Source organism: Musca autumnalis, unplaced genomic scaffold (genome assembly GCF_047663935.1).
Source record: "Musca autumnalis isolate F117 unplaced genomic scaffold, ASM4766393v1 scaffold_4, whole genome shotgun sequence".
Lineage (NCBI taxonomy): Eukaryota > Metazoa > Arthropoda > Insecta > Diptera > Muscidae > Musca > Musca autumnalis.
The window spans coordinates 10154670-10176502 of NW_027411977.1; the positions used below are offsets into that span (position 1 = coordinate 10154670).

Genomic DNA, 21833 nt, shown 5'->3' on the forward strand with positions numbered 1-21833 from the left:
TCCAAAACATGGACCTATGTCCACTAGTTATATAAGTTTATTGACATTTAAGAACCCTAAATGTCAATTGATAGCTAAATCGGTCTGAAAATGTAGATAAAAACGTCAAAATGTCGTAAATCGGGGGTACCGTTATATGGGGGCTATACCAACACGTGGACCTAGGTCCACAACTTTTGTTATATAAATTTAGTTACACTTAAGAACCCTAAATGTCAAATTATAGCTACATCGGTCTGATAATGTAGCTAAAAACGTCAAAATACCGTATATCGGGGGGTACCGTTATATGGGGGCTATACTAAACCGTGGACTTATGTCCACAACTTTTGTCATATATGTTTATTGATACTTAAGAACCCTAAATGTCAAATTATAGCTAAATCGGTCTAAAAATGTTGCTAAAAACGTCAAAATACCGCAAATCGGGGGGTACCGTTATATGGGGGCTATACCAAAACGTGGACCTATGTCCACAACTTTTATTATATAAGTTTATTAACACTTAAGAACCCTAAATGGCAAATTATAGCCAAATCGGTCTGAAAATGTAGCTAAAACCGTCAAAATACCGTAAATCAGGGGGTACCGTTATATGGGGTTATACCAAAACGTAGACCTATGTCCACAACTTTTGTTATATAAGTTTATTGACACATAAGAACCCTAAATGTCAAATTATAGCTACATCGGTCTGAAAATGTAGCTAAAACGTCAAAATACCGCAAATCGGGGGGTACCGTTATATGGGGGCTATACCAAAACGTGGACCTATGTCCACAACTTTTGTTATATATGTTTATTGATACTGAAGAACCCTAAATGTCAAATTATAGCCAAATCGGTCTGAAAATGTAGCTAAAAACGTCAAAATACCGTAAATCGGGGGGTACCGTTATATGGGGGCTATACCAAAACGTGGACCTATGTCCACAAGTTTTGTTATATATGTTTATTGATACTTAAGAACCATAAATGTCAAATTATAGCCAAATCGGTCTGAAAATGTAGCTAAAAACGTCAAAATACCGTAAATCGGGGGGTACCGTTATATGGGGGCTATACCAAAACGTGGACCGATATAGCCCATCATCGAACTTGACCTGCCTGCAAACAAAAGACGCTCTTTCCCAAAATTTCAGCGTCCTATCTCCATTTTTGTGGATGCTAGAGTGATTACCACAGACGGACGGACGGACGGACGTGCTCAGATCGACTTAGAATTTTACCCTGATCAAGAATATATATACTTTATAGGGTCGCAAATGAGTATTTCAATGCGTTACAAACGGAAAAACAAACTTAATATACCCTCCATACTATGGTGAAGGGTATAAAAATACATACATATGTTCCCGCAATCGTTGCAGAGAGAACAAGAGAGATATTTCTCATATCTATGAGTGCAGCCCGATTCATATTAGCCCACCGATGAGGGACATACCTGCAAGGTAGTTGTGCATGTAATTGCATCATGAGGTTGTGTTAGAAAATTACAAAAAACGGTAGCGTTATGCTGATATGGATAATCAAACTGCCTGCCTGGAGATTTTGTCTGATAAAGACCATCTTGAAGCTTGATGTATGTTTGGAAGAAATTTGTCGATGTACAAAATTCGGCAAAATTGGATAGTCCGTTCAAATTACACGGTTCAACAAAATCGAACTTTTTTTAAAATTACAAGAAACCCCGCACAGATTATGACAAAGGACCGAAAAAAGAAGACACGTGTATCGGCGTTTTGAAAGTTTACGTCGCGAAGTGACCTAAATAGGTGTGGCAATTTCCGCCCATTTCTACAGGATTTGAAATATTCGACATCAGATTCCTTGGAATCCTTGCATTTTAGGTATAAAGTGTCTTTGGCAATATTACTGACAACAATGCGGGGTATCTTTTTATGAAAAAAATTAACCCTCCTGTGAGTCACTAAACGGGCCTTTTTGGTCCCTTTTTTTAAAAACGTTTAAAACCTCCTTTAAAATGTGATCGTATCAGATCAGAATATTCTACAAAATTATTTGTCATAACATTTTACTATAGGTACCCGAATTGTCCACGGAAAACATAAACATGTAAACAAGATCACAATGATCAGAATCCGTATACATTTCCAAGGAATCTTCGAACAGACCCTTAACATCGTCTAAGACACAAATGTTGAACTTTTGTGCGGGAGGTACCCGATATGGGCCATTTTAGAAGTTAAACTAAATTTGCACAAAATATTAACATATCCAAAGTTTGGACCAAATTGGTTTCCCCGTTCCAGAGATATCGTGCATACCATTTTAATGACATATTTTAAATATTGGGGGAAGTATCGGAAGTTGTGGACCGGTATTGCCCACCATCGAAATGAAACTAAATTTGGACAATATATGACGAAGGCCAAATTTTAGACCAAATCGGTGGAACAGTTATTGTGTTCTCCGGCCGCCACAATTATGACATATGGCTGTTTTCTCAAGAAGTATGGACTTGCCCCTGAAAAAAACTTTTTCCGTCGTAATTGCGGTAACGAATGCGAGTTCCTTGTACAAAAATCAAAGTAATTCGAGAGCAGGTCTTAAAATGAACTTATCCGAAATTCTGTGTGGGAAGTACCCGAAGAAGTGGACAACTATAGTCCATATTCGAACCTGATGTATATCTGATAGATATATAACGATGTGCAAAGTATGAACTACATCGGTCACTCCCTTCAAAATTTATCGTGCCCACAATTTTTCCGACCATTTTTGAACTTTCGTGGGGAAGGTACCTGAAGGTGTGGACCGATATGGCATATCTTCGAACGTAAACTAAGTTTGGACATAATAATACGAATGCCCAAATTTGGACCCAATCGGCAGATCCGTTCGAGAGTTATCTTGCGCTCCAACCACTACATACTGTGTCATATGGTTTTTTTTGCAACTTTCAAGCAATTTTCTCAGGAAGTATGGACTTGCCCCTGATGAAACTTATGCGGCCCTATAGGGGACAGTGAATACTAGTTGTTTCAACAAAAAACCAAGCCATTCTAGACAAGGTCCTAAACTGACATTTTTCGAAATTTTGTATGGGAGGTACCCGAAGATATTGGAACCTCATCTATGTCTGGTAGAAATTTCAGAATTTGCAAAGTATTCGTGTGCACAAATTTTCCGAACATTTTCGAACTTTTGTGTGGGAGGTACCCGAAGGAGTGGACCGATAGGGCCCATCTGCAGAGGGTATAATAAAGAGGGTATAATAAAGCTTACTACTGCCGCACCGTTTATAGAAAACCACGGATATAACGAACAATTTGTCGCCATTACTAATTTTACATGCAATGAAATTGTATACAACAATATTTTTATATTTATTTCCTCAAACCAAACTTTCAAGATATTAAGAGTTTTTATTGAGAAGTAACCCAACAAAATCTGATAAATATCAGAAAACGGGCAAAATCGGCTTTCGAAACCTACTAACAGCAATGCAGAAAACTTTCAGTAATCTGTTCCAGATCTAATGTGTTTTGACTTTTTGCTGCTGGTTGTACACGGAGCCTATGCTACGACGTACTATGGGTAATTTGTCCAGTTTTTGGGGCAAAAAGTCGATTTTGAAACTTTTAATAATAATATTTTTTAGTTGGCATTGAAAAAAGAACATGTCAAAATTTATTAATATGAATGATATTTTTCAAAATAGCGCCATTATCGCGGTTTAAATTACAGTCAAATTGAGAATTTTGAAGAAAAACTAAAAAAGTATATTATAAGGCATATTTCAATGTGTTTGAAACCGCGGAAAAATAAACCTTACTTACTTACTTAGCTGGCCCATTACAGAACATTTGTTCCATATGCCGAACTAAGAAAAGATCTCCATTTCTCTCTATTTGTTGCTTCGCACTCTGGAATAGCGCGCCTTTTCATCTCATCATCCGCTTGTTTGCGCCATCTATTCCTTGGCCTGCCAATTCTGCGTGCACCGCCAAGCGGTCCGTATTTATACGCCTTTTTAGCGGGTTCATCATCGCTCATTCGTATGATATGGCCTAGCCAACGCAATCGCTGCATCTCGATACGTTTAACAATATTGATGTCGTTGTATAGCAGATACATCTCGTGCTTCATGCGACGTGGATATTCACCGTCAACACAGATTGGTCCGTAGATCTTACGAAGAATTTTTCTCTCAAACACACCAAGCACTGCCATGTCTGCTTGCGCAAGTACCCAGGCTTCGGAGCCTTACATCAGCACGGGTAGTATCAGTGTTTTGTAGAGCGTTATTTTTGTTTGACGAGATGTGGCTTTGTTTTTAAACTGTTTACTTAAACCAAATTAGCATCTGTTGGCCAATACAATTCCTCTTTTTATTTCACAACTGATGTCGTTTGTTGTGTTTACGGAGGTGCCGAAGGTAGACGAAGTCTTTTACTACCTCAATATTATAGGAACCAACTTCCACAGTCGGTCGAGCTCAATGAGCGCATTGCGCATCGACACTATCAACTTGGTCTTCTCACCGTTTACCGCCAAACCCACTTTAGCAGATTCTCCTTCGACCTTCATAAAGGTATCAGTTACTTCTTTTACTGATCGGCCCACGATGTCTATATCATCAGCATAAGCAAGTAACATGTGACTATTGGTGTAGATTGTGCCACTTCTTTTGACGTTTGCCTCTCGTATAACCTTTTCCAGCAGGATGTTGAAGAGATCACACGAAAGGCTGTCTCCTTGTCTGAAACCTCTTTTGGTACCAAACTCTTCGGAGAGGTTCTTTCCTATTTTAACTGAGGACCTCGTGTCAGTTAAAGTCATTTTACAAAGCCGGAAGAGCTTTGCGGGGATACCAAATTCAGACATGGCTTGGAATACCTTTGAACGCAGCGGGCTGTCGAAGGCTGCTTTATAACCGACAAAAAGGTGGTAGGTGTCGATCTGCATCTCTTGGGTCTTCTCCAGGATATGCCGCAGGGTAAATATCTGGTTGCCAGGTCTAAAGCCGCATTAGTATGGTCCAATTATCTCGTAGACCACGAGATCTTGTAGGCAATAGGGAGTAGACTTATGCCCCTATAGTTAGAGCATACAGTCTTATCTCCAATCGTCGGGTACTCGTTCTTCCTGCCAGATGGTGCTAACTAGCTGATGAATACACCTTATCAGCGTGTCGCCTCCGGTTTTGAACAGCTCGTCTGGTAGGCCATCGGCTCCTGCTGCCTTATTATTCTTCAGCCGATTTATTGCTGTTTTTACCTCATCTTGGCTGGGCGGTATACATTCAATACCATCTTCTGGGATTGGGACTGTGGTATCTTCGTCGTCTTCGCTGCTATTGGATACCAATAGTTTTGAAAAATTTTCTTTCCATATCCTGAGTATACTATCTGTATCAGTTACCAAATTACCTTGCTGGTCTCTACAGGAGGATGTGCCTGTTCCAAAACCATCGGTTTGATGCTTGACTTTTGGTAGAATTTTCAGACTTCATTCTGGCTCCTGTACATCTCGATTTTTTCACACTCCCGCTTTTCCATCTCTCTCTTTTTCCTGCGGAAAAGACGTTTCTCCTTTCCTACGGATTGTAAAGTAGCCCTACTCGTATATGCCGCATTTTTCTCTTCGGTGGCAGCACGACATATGCGGCATGGATCATACCATGGATTCCTTGGTGGAGGTCTCTGGTATCCAAGTATGGATTTTGCGGCTGTTTGCATGGAGTGGGCAATGCTTTGCCATTGCGCTGATATTTTATCGGGATGAGGAAGACTTTGATTAAGCAATTGGGCTAGTTGAGTGGAATATGCTGTGGCTATCTGTTGTGATTGCAGCTTACCGATGTCTAACTTTCGTGTTGTATCTGTTCGTACATTGTTTGCTACGTTTAAGCGGGTGCGTACCTTTGCTGCAACCAGGTAGTGGTCCGAATCAATGTTTGCGCCTCGGAACGATCGTACATCCAACACGCTCGATGAATAGGCATTCCATCTATTACAACAAGATCAATTTGATTTCTTGTTTACTGATCGAGAGACAGCCAGTTGCCCTTATGAATATCGAGATGATTAAATCTGGTACTACTAACTACCATGTTTTTTGCAGCTGCAAAGTCTATCAGCCTCATACCATTGTCAGATGTTTCACTGTGGAGATTGAATTTCCCGACAGTGGGAGCATGAGTGCAAATAAAGCTGATGTTGAAGAATTTAGCTTTTATTCGAATTGCAGCAAGTCTGTCTTTCACTGGGGTGAAGCATGATACCAGATGTTTTAGCCTCCGACCTACTACGAATCCGCAACCAAACTCATGCTTTACGTCATGGCAGCTATAATACAGTGCGTCGCCTTTAGGTGTTGTTGTGACGCCTTTCCCAATCCATCGTATTTCCTGTATGGCAGTAATATCGGCCTTGTACTTTTCAAGTACGTCTGCCAATGCGAAGACTGCACCTTCTCTATAAAGAGTGCGAACATCTCAGGTGCAGATTCGCAGATCATGGTCCTTAAAACGTTTGCGGGGTTCGTCAACTTTAGAGGGGTTTGTTTTTTTTTTCTTTCGTTTTTTTCATAGTAGGCTGTTTTTTCTAGGGGAGGGTTACTATCCCGACGCCCAAACCCAAGTTTTTAACGTTCTTATGGGTGAACGCGCGGCACATGTTAGCTCACTACCTTTAACGGGTGTTAAAGGCAGTTCCCCTGGTGACACCACGGGGAGGTCAGTGTCCACTTGAGATGAAAGAGGGACCAAGATAAATCCTGGGCTTTGCCATGTTAAAACTGGTCAGGACCGTTCCTTGGTATCTTCCATCCCCTACGTCCACAACTTATAAATATGTATATGTAAAATGGAATAGATTGGCAATTGTGGGAGGAATTTGTTTAATATATAATACTAGCAAAATGCCCGCTACTTCGTATGCGGAAAGGGAAGAATATACAAATAAACAATATTTAATATGAAAATGGTGAACACTAACAATTTTGATGTACCAATACCTATTTAAGTTGATGTTTAATTTCATTTAAATACCGTTCGTACACCTTTAGCTCGAATTTCCAAAAAGAAATTCCTTTACGCATCCTACACGTCAACATTTTAAATTTCAGTTCACGTTTCACAACGGTATGGGTAGTTTATAAATTGTATCCACGTTTGCCAACCGAAGTAGTTGTAATTTCGGAATTTGTGACATCAAAATATATTTCCGTATTTCCAACACCAGCTCAATATCTAAACACTAACACAGAACCTATTACAAAAATTCTAAATTCCAGCTATATCTCTTTATGCAACTCCAAAACGGTACCAAATTTAGTACTTAAAATAGGTAATAGTTTCAAAAATTACCTTCCTATATCAAAAACTATATCGCAACAGCGATACACATTTACAGCCTTATATATTCTTCCAAAACCAAATCTGTATGAATTTCCAAAACATCCTCCTTATCTCCACAATATACCCCAACTGTTATCCTAATACAGAATTTTACAATTTCAGCTCTGCATACCTTTTATGATACGTATATCCACAATGACATCCATAACAGCGAATATAAAACCAAATTTCCGAATTCCACATACCAAATTTAGTACCATTTAATACTTTTCGTACGAAAGAACTCCATTCTGGCAGTAATTAATTCTATATTTCAGGATTTTAGCTCGATGCGCTCACTAAATCCAAATTTTATCACATTAAGTACAATTTAGTAATTTTCGTAAATATAAGGCTACTTAAATCGTCCACTCCAACAGTAATCTTAATTCCAAATTTCAATACCATTTAGTACTTTTTTGTTAACTAATAGTAGGTATTTCCAATATCATTTCAGCCATCAACGACCCTCATACCAAATTTCAGAATTTCTCCATTATCTCCATATCTTAACTCAACTGTGACTCTAAGAACAAATTTTAGAATTCCACCCGTTCCTACACCCGATACAACATTTATTACTTTTCTTAAATATACCAACGTTACACACCAATACTCACCCTAACTCTAAAAATACAGATTCCAGCTCTGTCCCTACACCCAACAAAAAATTGAGTACCATGGTATTTTGACAACCACATCTTTCAACCCTACACTGACGATTATACACAATAACAGCAAAAATCTTAATTCCAAATCTCAGGATTCCAGCAGTATCTGTTCGTCCAATATCAAATTGTACCAAACTTAGTTCCATTTAGTACTCTTCGTACCCATAAGTACGATTTTTCAAAACTACCTCAATTCTTCACTTTAACCGTAGTTTTAATTCCAAATTTCAGGATTCCAGCTCTAACCGTTCAACCAAGTCTAAATTGTACGAAATTTAATACTCTTCGTACCCATAAGGACGAATTTCCAAAATTTCCTCAATCCTACACTCCAACTGTAATCCTAATTCCAAATTTCATAATTCCAGCGCTATCCGTTCACCCAAATTTAATTGTATGAAATGGGGCGCCATTTAATACTTTCCGTACCCATAATTACGAATTTCCAAAACTACCTCAATCCTACACTCCAACAGTAATCTTAATTCCAAATTTCAGGATTCCAGCGCTTTCCGTTCACCCAAATCCAATTTGTACCTAATTTAATACCATTTAGTACTTTTCATACCCATAAGTATAATTTTCCCAAACTTACTCAATCCTACAGTCCAACAGTAATCTTAATTCCAAATTTCAGGACTCCAGCTCTATCCGTTTATCCAAATCTAAATTGCACCAAATTTAGTACAATTTAGTACTTTTCGTACCCATAAGTACGAATTTCCAAAACTACCTCAATCCTACAGTCCAAGAGTAATCTTAATTTCAGGATATCAGCTCTATCCGTTCACCCAAATCGTAATTGTACAAAATTTAGTACCACTTAAAACTTTCCGTACCCATAAGTACGAATTTTCAAAACTTCCTCAATCCTACACTCCAACAGTAACCATAATTCCAAATTTCTGTCTTCCAGGCCTACCCGTTCAATCACTTCCTAATTGTACCAAATTTAGTACTTTTCGTACCCATAATTACGAATTTCCAAATCTTTTTCAATCCTACACTCCAACAGTAACCTTAACTCCAAATTTCAGGTTTCCAGGCCTATCCGTTCAATCACTTCCTAATTGTACCAACTTTAGTACCATTCAGTACTTTCTGTACCCAAAAGTACGAATTTCCAAAACTACCTCAATCCTACACTCCAACAGTAACCTTAATTCCAAATTTCAGGATTCCAGCTCTATCCGTTCATCCAAATTCAAATTGTACCAAATTTAGTACCATTTAGTAGTTTCCGTACCCATAATTACAAATTTCCAAATCTTCTTCAATCCTACTCTCCAACAGTAACCTTAATTCCAAATTTCAGATTTCTAGCTCTCTCCATTCACCCAAATCCAAGTTGTACTAAATTTAGTACCATTTTGTACCTTTCGTATACATAAGTACGAATTTCCAAAACTACCCCCATATCTCAATCCAATACTCCGTCAGTAATCTTAATTCCAAATTTCAGGTTTGCAGCTCTATCCTTTCACCCAAATCCAAATTGTACTAAATTTAGCACCATTTAGTACTTTTCGTACACATGAGTACTAATTTCACAAACCATTTTCTTTTATAAACAGCACTTCCCAACCTTCATTTCCATACCAAATTCCAAGTTTCTAGCTAAATCCGTTCAAAATATACAATTGGTACTAAATTTAGTACTTTTCGTACATTAGAGGTCGAATTTCCAAAAACCCTTTGGTACATCTTTCTAACTATCCATCAGTGATATTCGTTCCAAATTCAGCACTCTAGCTCTTGCCGTTTGCCTAATACAATGGGTACCATATTTAGTACCTTTTAGTACTTTTCGTACACTTCTAGGTCGAATTTCCAAAAACCCAGCCTTATCTCACCCCTACACACCGACAGCAACCCACAGTTAAAATTTCAGCTTTCTAGCTTCAGCGGTTTCGTCTGGGCGATGATATACATGTCACTCACTCACTCACTCACTCACTTATCACTAAGCTCTTTTATAGCATTTCCAAATTAAATGAAACCTTTTCCAAATTGAATGAAACCTTTTCCAAATTAAATGAAACCTTTTCCAAATTAAATGAAACCTTTTCCAAATTAAATGAAACCTTTTCCAAATCAAATGAAACCTTTTCCAAATCAAATGAAACCTTTTCCAAATCAAATGAAACCTTTTCCAAATCAAATGAAACCTTTTCCAAATTGAATGAAACCTTTATTTTTATTGAAAGAAAAAAGCCAGAATATTTTGATAAAATTAAGAAATAAAAATTATATGGATTTTCAACGATTTTTTACTTAAATTCTAATCTTAAGTAATGACATAAAAATGTAACTCGCTGCATGTTCTGCTTCCTTGAACATAAACATTTCATAATTTTTGGGCATCAATTAAGGTTATAGCGAAATAATCCTAAAGAGAGAATTTAGGTTTAAAAAATTCTTAATAACACTGTGACACTAAATGGAGGTGAAAATCTGGGGCAGAGATAATTCCTTTGGGGATGAAAGCCCTAGGTGAGTATATTAAGAATCCTGAAGGATAGATCCGCCGTGAGTCGAAATTCCGAGTTATCGCGTGATTAAGTTTCTGCTGAAGCCCATATAAGGCATCTGAAATTAACGTTATATCTTTGTTAACAGTTGTTTTAGCTTATTTATGAAATGACTTGTCTTCAGTCAGATCGAATGAGGATTATTTTCGTAGAGCATTTCGACCTTCTAACTCGCTTCCTTCAATGTCCTTTTCGTCACTTATTTTATGAACCCCTATAAAAGTACCACATGATGACGTTATTAGCTTCGAAATGTTCTTCAAAAATTTTAGGTATAACCCTGATTGACAACTAATCGATTTTGTAATCATGGACTGTTGTTTGAGCTGTTCGATACAATGCTCAATCACGTCAACGGTATCACGATCTATTATCCGATCGCGTAGTACGACTCTGGCACACAATTTTATTTTTGAAAGTTTTTTTAGGATAATTTTTATGCAATAACTTAATAAGTAAACGAATACACATAACGATAGAATTAAACCGGTGTAATTTTAAATTTTTAATGCCATATTCAGCATTGTTGAACCCAATAGTAAAGGCATTTTCAAAAATAAAATTGTGTACCAGAGTGGTACTAAGCGATCAGACAATAGATCGTAATATCGTTGACGTGATTGAGCATAGCAACCAACATCTCAATAAACAGGACTGCTCCAATTATGTAATGAGAAAATTCCACAAGCAGCAAATCGTGAACCACTTCATTAGGTAATACAATTAGTCCCTGTTATTATATATTATCAATTTTTTAAACCTCAATTCTCTCTTTAGCATTATTACGCTATAACCTTAATTGATGCCCAAAAATTATAAAAAGTGTAAGTTCAAGGAAGCAAAACATGCAGCGAGTTGCACTTTTAGGTCATTACATATGATTAGAATTTAAGTAAAAAATTGTTGAAACCCCATATAATTTTTTATTTCTTTCTTTTTTCAAAATATTCTGGCTATTTTCTTTCAATAAAAATAAAGGTTTCATTCAATTTGGAAAAGGTTTCATTTGTTTTGGAAAAGGTTTCATTTGATTTGGAAAAGGTTTCATTTGATTTGGAAAAGGTTTCATTTAATTTGGAAAAGGTTTCATTTAATTTGGAAAAGGTTTAATTTAATTTGGAAAAGGTTTCATTCAATTTGGAAAAAGTTTCATTCAATTTGGAAAAGGTTTCATTTAATTTGGAAATGCTATATATATATAGATTGTATATGGGAAAAGCACTACATAGACATCACTGATGGTGCCCATGGTAGAACAAGAAAAGGTAGCAGCAATACCCAGCTGACTGAACTGTGTTGTAGTGTTAGTGTCAAATTCCATTCGACATTTTATGTATTTATTTCTATGTTCGATGTATATTAGGGATATATATTTTTCAAGAACAAATTTATTCATCAGAAAAAAAAACTATTTCCCATAAAGACGGCTTCATATCATTGACATGTAACCTCCTCCAGGTCCAAACGACATGCCGCACACTAAAACACCGCTTATAGAGGCGGTACAATATTTGTTAATATGTGTGGTATTTTGTTAAACTTGAAAAGAATAAAGCCCTAATAAACATGTGCTTTTTTGTTTTCAAAAGCAAATGATTGAAACAGCTTCTCTTTTTTCAATGAATTACCAGCGACCCGAAACATTTTTGCAAGTATTCTACTTTCTGCGAGAAATTATGCATTTAGTGGAATGATATGGAAACATTCAAATTGAAAATGTAACGAGTTTTCATTCATGTTTTCCAAAATATTCAATCAAATGTGAAAAATTATTAGTTTTTAAATTCCAATAATTTATAGACATTTCCTTGTTTTGTTTACATTTACGTTGACACTAAGGTTTACAAACAAAAACAAATTCCTTTGTGGTTGTTGTTCGAGTTGTATTTGTTGTAGTATTAACTTTACCTTGTATTTGTTCTACCATGGATGGTGCCCCTAGAATGGCAATTCCCATATACGTCTTCCCTCTCCTATTTATTACTGGCAATGCCACATTCTTTCTATTCTCTTTATACCTCTCACGTAGTCACACCACTGTGAATATCAAAGAAAAATAGAATTTAGGAAATAGAAAAGAAATACTCTCTCTTGAATTTGTGAAACATATATAGTTTAACCGGCAAAGAGTACAGAATTCTCATATCTTTGTAAAAAGTCATCTGTCATAGAATTAATATAAAAAAAGGTGTTGAAATAAAAGTCACATTAATTTAGTTCCATAAACAGTGCGGTTTTAATTAAACAAAAGATAAATTCGAAGCCTTGCCCTTGTAGCAACCAATTTCTTGCCCAATAAAGTGACGAAGTGGAAGACTTGTCAGCATCAAATCGCAGTTAAATAAACAGTGTCGTTTTGTTTAAACAAAAGGAAGCCCAGAAAGACAAACTCGAAACCTTGCCCTTGCCGCAGCTAATTCCTTGCCCTATAGAGCGACGAAGTGGGAGATCCACCAGTTTCAAAGCACAGGTAAAAGTTGGCCAGGGATAACACCGTGGTGGTCAACTCTCGTAGTGTTGGAAAAGCCCGTCAACATAGATTATTTATTATTTATTATTTATTACTTATTATTTATTATTTATTATTTATTATTTATTATTTATTATTTATTATTTATTATTTATTATTTATTATTTATTATTTATTATTTATTATTTATTATTTATTATTTATTATTTATTATTTATTATTTATTATTTATTATTTATTATTTATTATTTATTATTTATTATTTATTATTTATTATTTATTATTTATTATTTATTATTTATTATTTATTATTTATTATTTATTATTTATTATTTATTATTTATTATTTATTATTTATTATTTATTATTTATTATTTATTATTTATTATTTATTATTTATTATTTATTATTTATTATTTATTATTTATTATTTATTATTTATTATTTATTATTTATTATTTATTATTTATTATTTATTATTTATTATTTATTATTTATTATTTATTATTTATTATTTATTATTTATTATTTATTATTTATTATTTATTATTTATTATTTATTATTTATTATTTATTATTTATTATTTATTATTTATTATTTATTATTTATTATTTATTATTTATTATTTATTATTTATTATTTATTATTTATTATTTATTATTTATTATTTATTATTTATTATTTATTATTTATTATTTATTATTTATTATTTATTATTTATTATTTATTATTTATTATTTATTATTTATTATTTATTATTTATTATTTATTATTTATTATTTATTATTTATTATTTATTATTTATTATTTATTATTTATTATTTATTATTTATTATTTATTATTTATTATTTATTATTTATTATTTATTATTTATTATTTATTATTTATTATTTATTATTTATTATTTATTATTTATTATTTATTATTTATTATTTATTATTTATTATTTATTATTTATTATTTATTATTTATTATTTATTATTTATTATTTATTATTTATTATTTATTATTTATTATTTATTATTTATTATTTATTATTTATTATTTATTATTTATTATTTATTATTTATTATTTATTATTTATTATTTATTATTTATTATTTATTATTTATTATTTATTATTTATTATTTATTATTTATTATTTATTATTTATTATTTATTATTTATTATTTATTATTTATTATTTATTATTTATTATTTATTATTTATTATTTATTATTTATTATTTATTATTTATTATTTATTATTTATTATTTATTATTTATTATTTATTATTTATTATTTATTATTTATTATTTATTATTTATTATTTATTATTTATTATTTATTATTTATTATTTATTATTTATTATTTATTATTTATTATTTATTATTTATTATTTATTATTTATTATTTATTATTTATTATTTATTATTTATTATTTATTATTTATTATTTATTATTTATTATTTATTATTTATTATTTATTATTTATTATTTATTATTTATTATTTATTATTTATTATTTATTATTTATTATTTATTATTTATTATTTATTATTTATTATTATTATTTATTATTTATTATTTATTATTTATTATTTATTATTTATTATTTATTATTTATTATTTATTATTTATTATTTATTATTTATTATTTATTATTTATTATTTATTATTTATTATTTATTATTTATTATTTATTATTTATTATTTATTATTTATTATTTATTATTTATTATTTATTATTTATTATTTATTATTTATTATTTATTATTTATTATTTATTATTTATTATTTATTATTTATTATTTATTATTTATTATTTATTATTTATTATTTATTATTTATTATTTATTATTTATTATTTATTATTTATTATTTATTATTTATTATTTATTATTTATTATTTATTATTTATTATTTATTATTTATTATTTATTATTTATTATTTATTATTTATTATTTATTATTTATTATTTATTATTTATTATTTATTATTTATTATTTATTATTTATTATTTATTATTTATTATTTATTATTTATTATTTATTATTTATTATTTATTATTTATTATTTATTATTTATTATTTATTATTTATTATTTATTATTTATTATTTATTATTTATTATTTATTATTTATTATTTATTATTTATTATTTATTATTTATTATTTATTATTTATTATTTATTATTTATTATTTATTATTTATTATTTATTATTTATTATTTATTATTTATTATTTATTATTTATTATTTATTATTTATTATTTATTATTTATTATTTATTATTTATTATTTATTATTTATTATTTATTATTTATTATTTATTATTTATTATTTATTATTTATTATTTATTATTTATTATTTATTATTTATTATTTATTATTTATTATTTATTATTTATTATTTATTATTTATTATTTATTATTTATTATTTATTATTTATTATTTATTATTTATTATTTATTATTTATTATTTATTATTTATTATTTATTATTTATTATTTATTATTTATTATTTATTATTTATTATTTATTATTTATTATTTATTATTTATTATTTATTATTTATTATTTATTATTTATTATTTATTATTTATTATTTATTATTTATTATTTATTATTTATTATTTATTATTTATTATTTATTATTTATTATTTATTATTTATTATTTATTATTTATTATTTATTATTTATTATTTATTATTTATTATTTATTATTTATTATTTATTATTTATTATTTATTATTTATTATTTATTATTTATTATTTATTATTTATTATTTATTATTTATTATTTATTATTTATTATTTATTATTTATTATTTATTATTTATTATTTATTATTTATTATTTATTATTTATTATTTATTATTTATTATTTATTATTTATTATTTATTATTTATTATTTATTATTTATTATTTATTATTTATTATTTATTATTTATTATTTATTATTTATTATTTATTATTTATTATTTATTATTTATTATTTATTATTTATTATTTATTATTTATTATTTATTATTTATTATTTATTATTTATTATTTATTATTTATTATTTATTATTTATTATTTATTATTTATTATTTATTATTTATTATTTATTATTTATTATTTATTATTTATTATTTATTATTTATTATTTATTATTTATTATTTATTATTTATTATTTATTATTTATTATTTATTATTTATTATTTATTATTTATTATTTATTATTTATTATTTATTATTTATTATTTATTATTTATTATTTATTATTTATTATTTATTATTTATTATTTATTATTTATTATTTATTATTTATTATTTATTATTTATTATTTATTATTTATTATTTATTATTTATTATTTATTATTTATTATTTATTATTTATTATTTATTATTTATTATTTATTATTTATTATTTATTATTTATTATTTATTATTTATTATTTATTATTTATTATTTATTATTTATTATTTATTATTTATTATTTATTATTTATTATTTATTATTTATTATTTATTATTTATTATTTATTATTTATTATTTATTATTTATTATTTATTATTTATTATTTATTATTTATTATTTATTATTTATTATTTATTATTTATTATTTATTATTTATTATTTATTATTTATTATTTATTATTTATTATTTATTATTTATTATTTATTATTTATTATTTATTATTATTTATTATTTATTATTTATTATTTATTATTTATTATTTATTATTTATTATTTATTATTTATTATTTATTATTTATTATTTATTATTTATTATTTATTATTTATTATTTATTATTTATTATTTATTATTTATTATTTATTATTTATTATTTATTATTTATTATTTATTATTTATTATTTATTATTTATTATTTATTATTTATTATTTATTATTTATTATTTATTATTTATTATTTATTATTTATTATTTATTATTTATTATTTATTATTTATTATTTATTATTTATTATTTATTATTTATTATTTATTATTTATTATTTATTATTTATTATTTATTATTTATTATTTATTATTTATTATTTATTATTTATTATTTATTATTTATTATTTATTATTTATTATTTATTATTTATTATTTATTATTTATTATTTATTATTTATTATTTATTATTTATTATTTATTATTTATTATTTATTATTTATTATTTATTATTTATTATTTATTATTTATTATTTATTATTTATTATTTATTATTTATTATTTATTATTTATTATTTATTATTTATTATTTATTATTTATTATTTATTATTTATTATTTATTATTTATTATTTATTATTTATTATTTATTATTTATTATTTATTATTTATTATTTATTATTTATTATTTATTATTTATTATTTATTATTTATTATTTATTATTTATTATTTATTATTTATTATTTATTATTTATTATTTATTATTTATTATTTATTATTTATTATTTATTATTTATTATTTATTATTTATTATTTATTATTTATTATTTATTATTTATTATTTATTATTTATTATTTATTATTTATTATTTATTATTTATTATTTATTATTTATTATTTATTATTTATTATTTATTATTTATTATTTATTATTTATTATTTATTATTTATTATTTATTATTTATTATTTATTATTTATTATTTATTATTTATTATTTATTATTTATTATTTATTATTTATTATTTATTATTTATTATTTATTATTTATTATTTATTATTTATTATTTATTATTTATTATTTATTATTTATTATTTATTATTTATTATTTATTATTTATTATTTATTATTTATTATTTATTATTTATTATTTATTATTTATTATTTATTATTTATTATTTATTATTTATTATTTATTATTTATTATTTATTATTTATTATTTATTATTTATTATTTATTATTTATTATTTATTATTTATTATTTATTATTTATTATTTATTATTTATTATTTATTATTTATTATTTATTATTTATTATTTATTATTTATTATTTATTATTTATTATTTATTATTTATTATTTATTATTTATTATTTATTATTTATTATTTATTATTATTATTTATTATTTATTATTTATATTTTATTATTTATTATTTATTATTTATTATTTATTATTTATTATTTATTATTTATTATTTATTATTTATTATTTATTATTTATTATTTATTATTTATTATTATTATTATTTTATTATTTATTATTTATTATTTATTATTTATTATTTATTATTTATTATTTATTATTTATTATTTATTATTTATTATTATTATTTATTATTTATTATTTATTATTTATTATTTATTATTTATTATTTATTATTTATTATTTATTATTTATTATTTATTATTTATTATTTATTATTTATTATTTATTATTTATTATTTATTATTTATTATTTATTATTTATTATTTATTATTTATTATTTATTATTTATTATTTATTATTTATTATTTATTATTTATTATTTATTATTATTTATTATTTATTATTTATTATTTATTATTTATTATTTATTATTTATTATTTATTATTTTATTATTTATTATTTATTATTTATTATTTATTATTTATTATTTATTATTTATTATTTATTGTATTATTTATTATTTATTATTTATTATTTATTATTTATTATTTATTATTTATTATTTATTATTTATTATTTATTATTTATTATTTATTATTTATTATTTATTATTTATTATTTATTATTTATTATTTATTATTTATTATTTATTATTTATTATTTATTATTTATTATTTATTATTTATTATTTATTATTTATTATTTATTATTTATTATTTATTATTTATTATTTATTATTTATTATTTATTATTTATTATTTATTATTTATTATTTATTATTTATTATTTATTATTTATTATTTATTATTTATTATTTATTATTTATTATTTATTATTTATTATTTATTATTTATTATTTATTATTTATTATTATTATTTATTATTTATTATTTATTATTTATTATTTATTATTTATTTATTTATTATTTATTATTTATTATTTATTATTTATTATTTATTATTTATTATTATTATTTATTATTTATTATTTATTATTTATTATTTATTATTTTATTATTTATTATTTATTATTATTTATTATTTATTATTTATTATTTATTATTTATTATTTATTATTTATTATTTATTATTATTTATTATTTATTATTTATTATTTATTATTTATTATTTATTTATTATTATTTATTTATTATTTATTATTTATTATTTATTATTTATTATTTATTATTTATTATTTATTATTTATTATTTATTATTTATTATTTATTATTTATTATTTATTATTTATTATTTATTATTTTATTATTTTATTATTTATTATTTATTATTTATTATTTATTTTATTATTTATTATTTATTATTTATTATTTATTATTTATTATTTATTATTTATTATTTATTATTTATTATTTATTATTTATTATTTATTATTTATTATTTATTATTTATTATTTATTATTTATTATTTATTATTTATTATTTATTATTTATTATTTATTATTTATTATTTATTATTTATTATTTATTATTTATTATTTTTTATTATTTATTATTTATTATTTATTATTTATTATTTATTATTTATTATTTATTATTTATTATTTATTATTTATTATTTATTATTTATTATTTATTATTTATTATTTATTATTTATTATTTATTATTTATTATTTATTATTTATTATTTATTATTTATTATTTATTATTTATTATTTATTATTTATTATTTATTATTTATTATTTATTATTTATTTATTTATTATTATTATTTATTATTTATTATTTATTATTTATTATTTATTATTTATTATTTATTATTTATTATTTATTATTAATTATTATTTATTATTTATTATTTATTATTTATTATTTATTATTTATTATTTATTATTTATTATTTATTATTTATTATTTATTATTTATTATTTATTATTTATTATTTATTATTTATTATTTATTATTTATTATTTATTATTTATTATTTATTATTTATTATTTATTATTTATTATTTATTATTTATTATTTATTATTTATTATTTATTATTTATTATTTATTATTTATTATTTATTATTTATTATTTATTATTTATTATTTATTATTTATTATTTATTATTTATTATTTATTATTTATTATTTATTATTTATTATTTATTATTTATTATTTATTATTTATTATTTATTATTTATTATTTATTATTTATTATTTATTATTTATTATTTATTATTTATTATTTATTATTTATTATTTATTATTTATTATTTATTATTTATTATTTATTATTTATTATTTATTATTTATTATTTATTATTTATTATTTATTATTTATTATTATTATTTATTATTTATTATTTATTATTTATTATTTATTATTTATTATTTATTATTTATTATTTATTATTTATTATTTATTATTTATTATTTATTATTATTATTTATTATTTATTATTTATTATTTATTATTTATTATTTATTATTTATTATTTATTATTTATTATTTATTATTTATTATTTATTATTTATTATTTATTATTTATTATTTATTATTTATATTATTATTTATTTATTATTTATTATTTATTATTTATTATTTATTATTTATTATTTATTATTTATTATTTATTATTTATTATTTATTATTTATTATTATTTATTTATTATTTATTATTTATTATTTATTATTTATTATTTATTATTTATTATTTATTATTTTATTATTTATTATTTATTATTTATTATTTATTATTTATTATTTATTATTTATTATTTATTATTTATTATTTATTTTTATTATTTATTATTTATTATTTATTATTTATTATTTATTATTATTTATATTTTATTATTTATTATTTATTATTTATTATTTATTATTTATTATTTATTATTTATTATTTATTATTTTATTATTTATTATTTATTATTTATTTATTATTATTATTATTTATTATTTATTATTTTATTATTATTTTATTATTTATTATTTATTATTTATTATTTATTATTTATTATTTATTATTTATTATTTATTATTTATTATTTATTATTTATTATTTATTATTTATTATTTATTATTTATTATTTATTATTTATTATTTATTATTTATTATTTATTATTTATTATTTATTATTTATTATTTATTATTTATTATTTATTATTTATTATTTATTATTTATTATTTATTATTTATTATTTATTATTTATTATTTATTATTTATTATTTATTATTATTATTTATTATTTATTATTTATTATTTATTATTTATTATTTATTATTTATTATTTATTATTTATTATTTATTATTTATTATTTATTATTTATTATTTATTATTTATTATTTATTATTTATTATTTATTATTTATTATTTATTATTTATTATTTATTAATTTATTTATTATTTATTATTTATTATTTATTATTTATTATTTATTATTTATTATTTATTATTTATTATTTATTATTTATTATTTATTATTTATTATTTATTATTTATTATTTATTATTTATTATTTATTATTTATTATTTATTATTTATTATTTATTATTTATTATTTATTATTTATTATTTATTATTTATTATTTATTATTTATTATTTATTATTTATTATTTTATTATTTATTATTTATTATTTATTATTTATTATTTATTATTTATTATTTATTATTTATTATTTATTATTTATTATTTATTATTTATTATTTATTATTTATTATTTATTATTTATTATTTATTATTTATTAT

The 21833-nt window shown here is 22.2% G+C and overlaps 1 protein-coding gene across 2 annotated transcripts in view; it reads left to right on the forward strand.

Annotated features, from left to right (window-relative positions):
* Positions 1–21833, forward strand: part of LOC141402635 (lachesin-like) — a 422330-nt gene that overhangs the window by 125794 nt on the left and 274703 nt on the right. Inside the window, exon 1 of one of the 2 annotated variants that reach the window (XM_073984313.1) lies at positions 12670–13038. The exons of the other annotated variant lie outside the window; for it this stretch is intronic. The gene's annotated coding sequence lies outside the window, so the exon portion shown is untranslated. Of the gene's footprint in view, positions 1–12669; positions 13039–21833 lie in introns of those variants that run through there. 2 annotated transcript variants of the gene reach the window in all.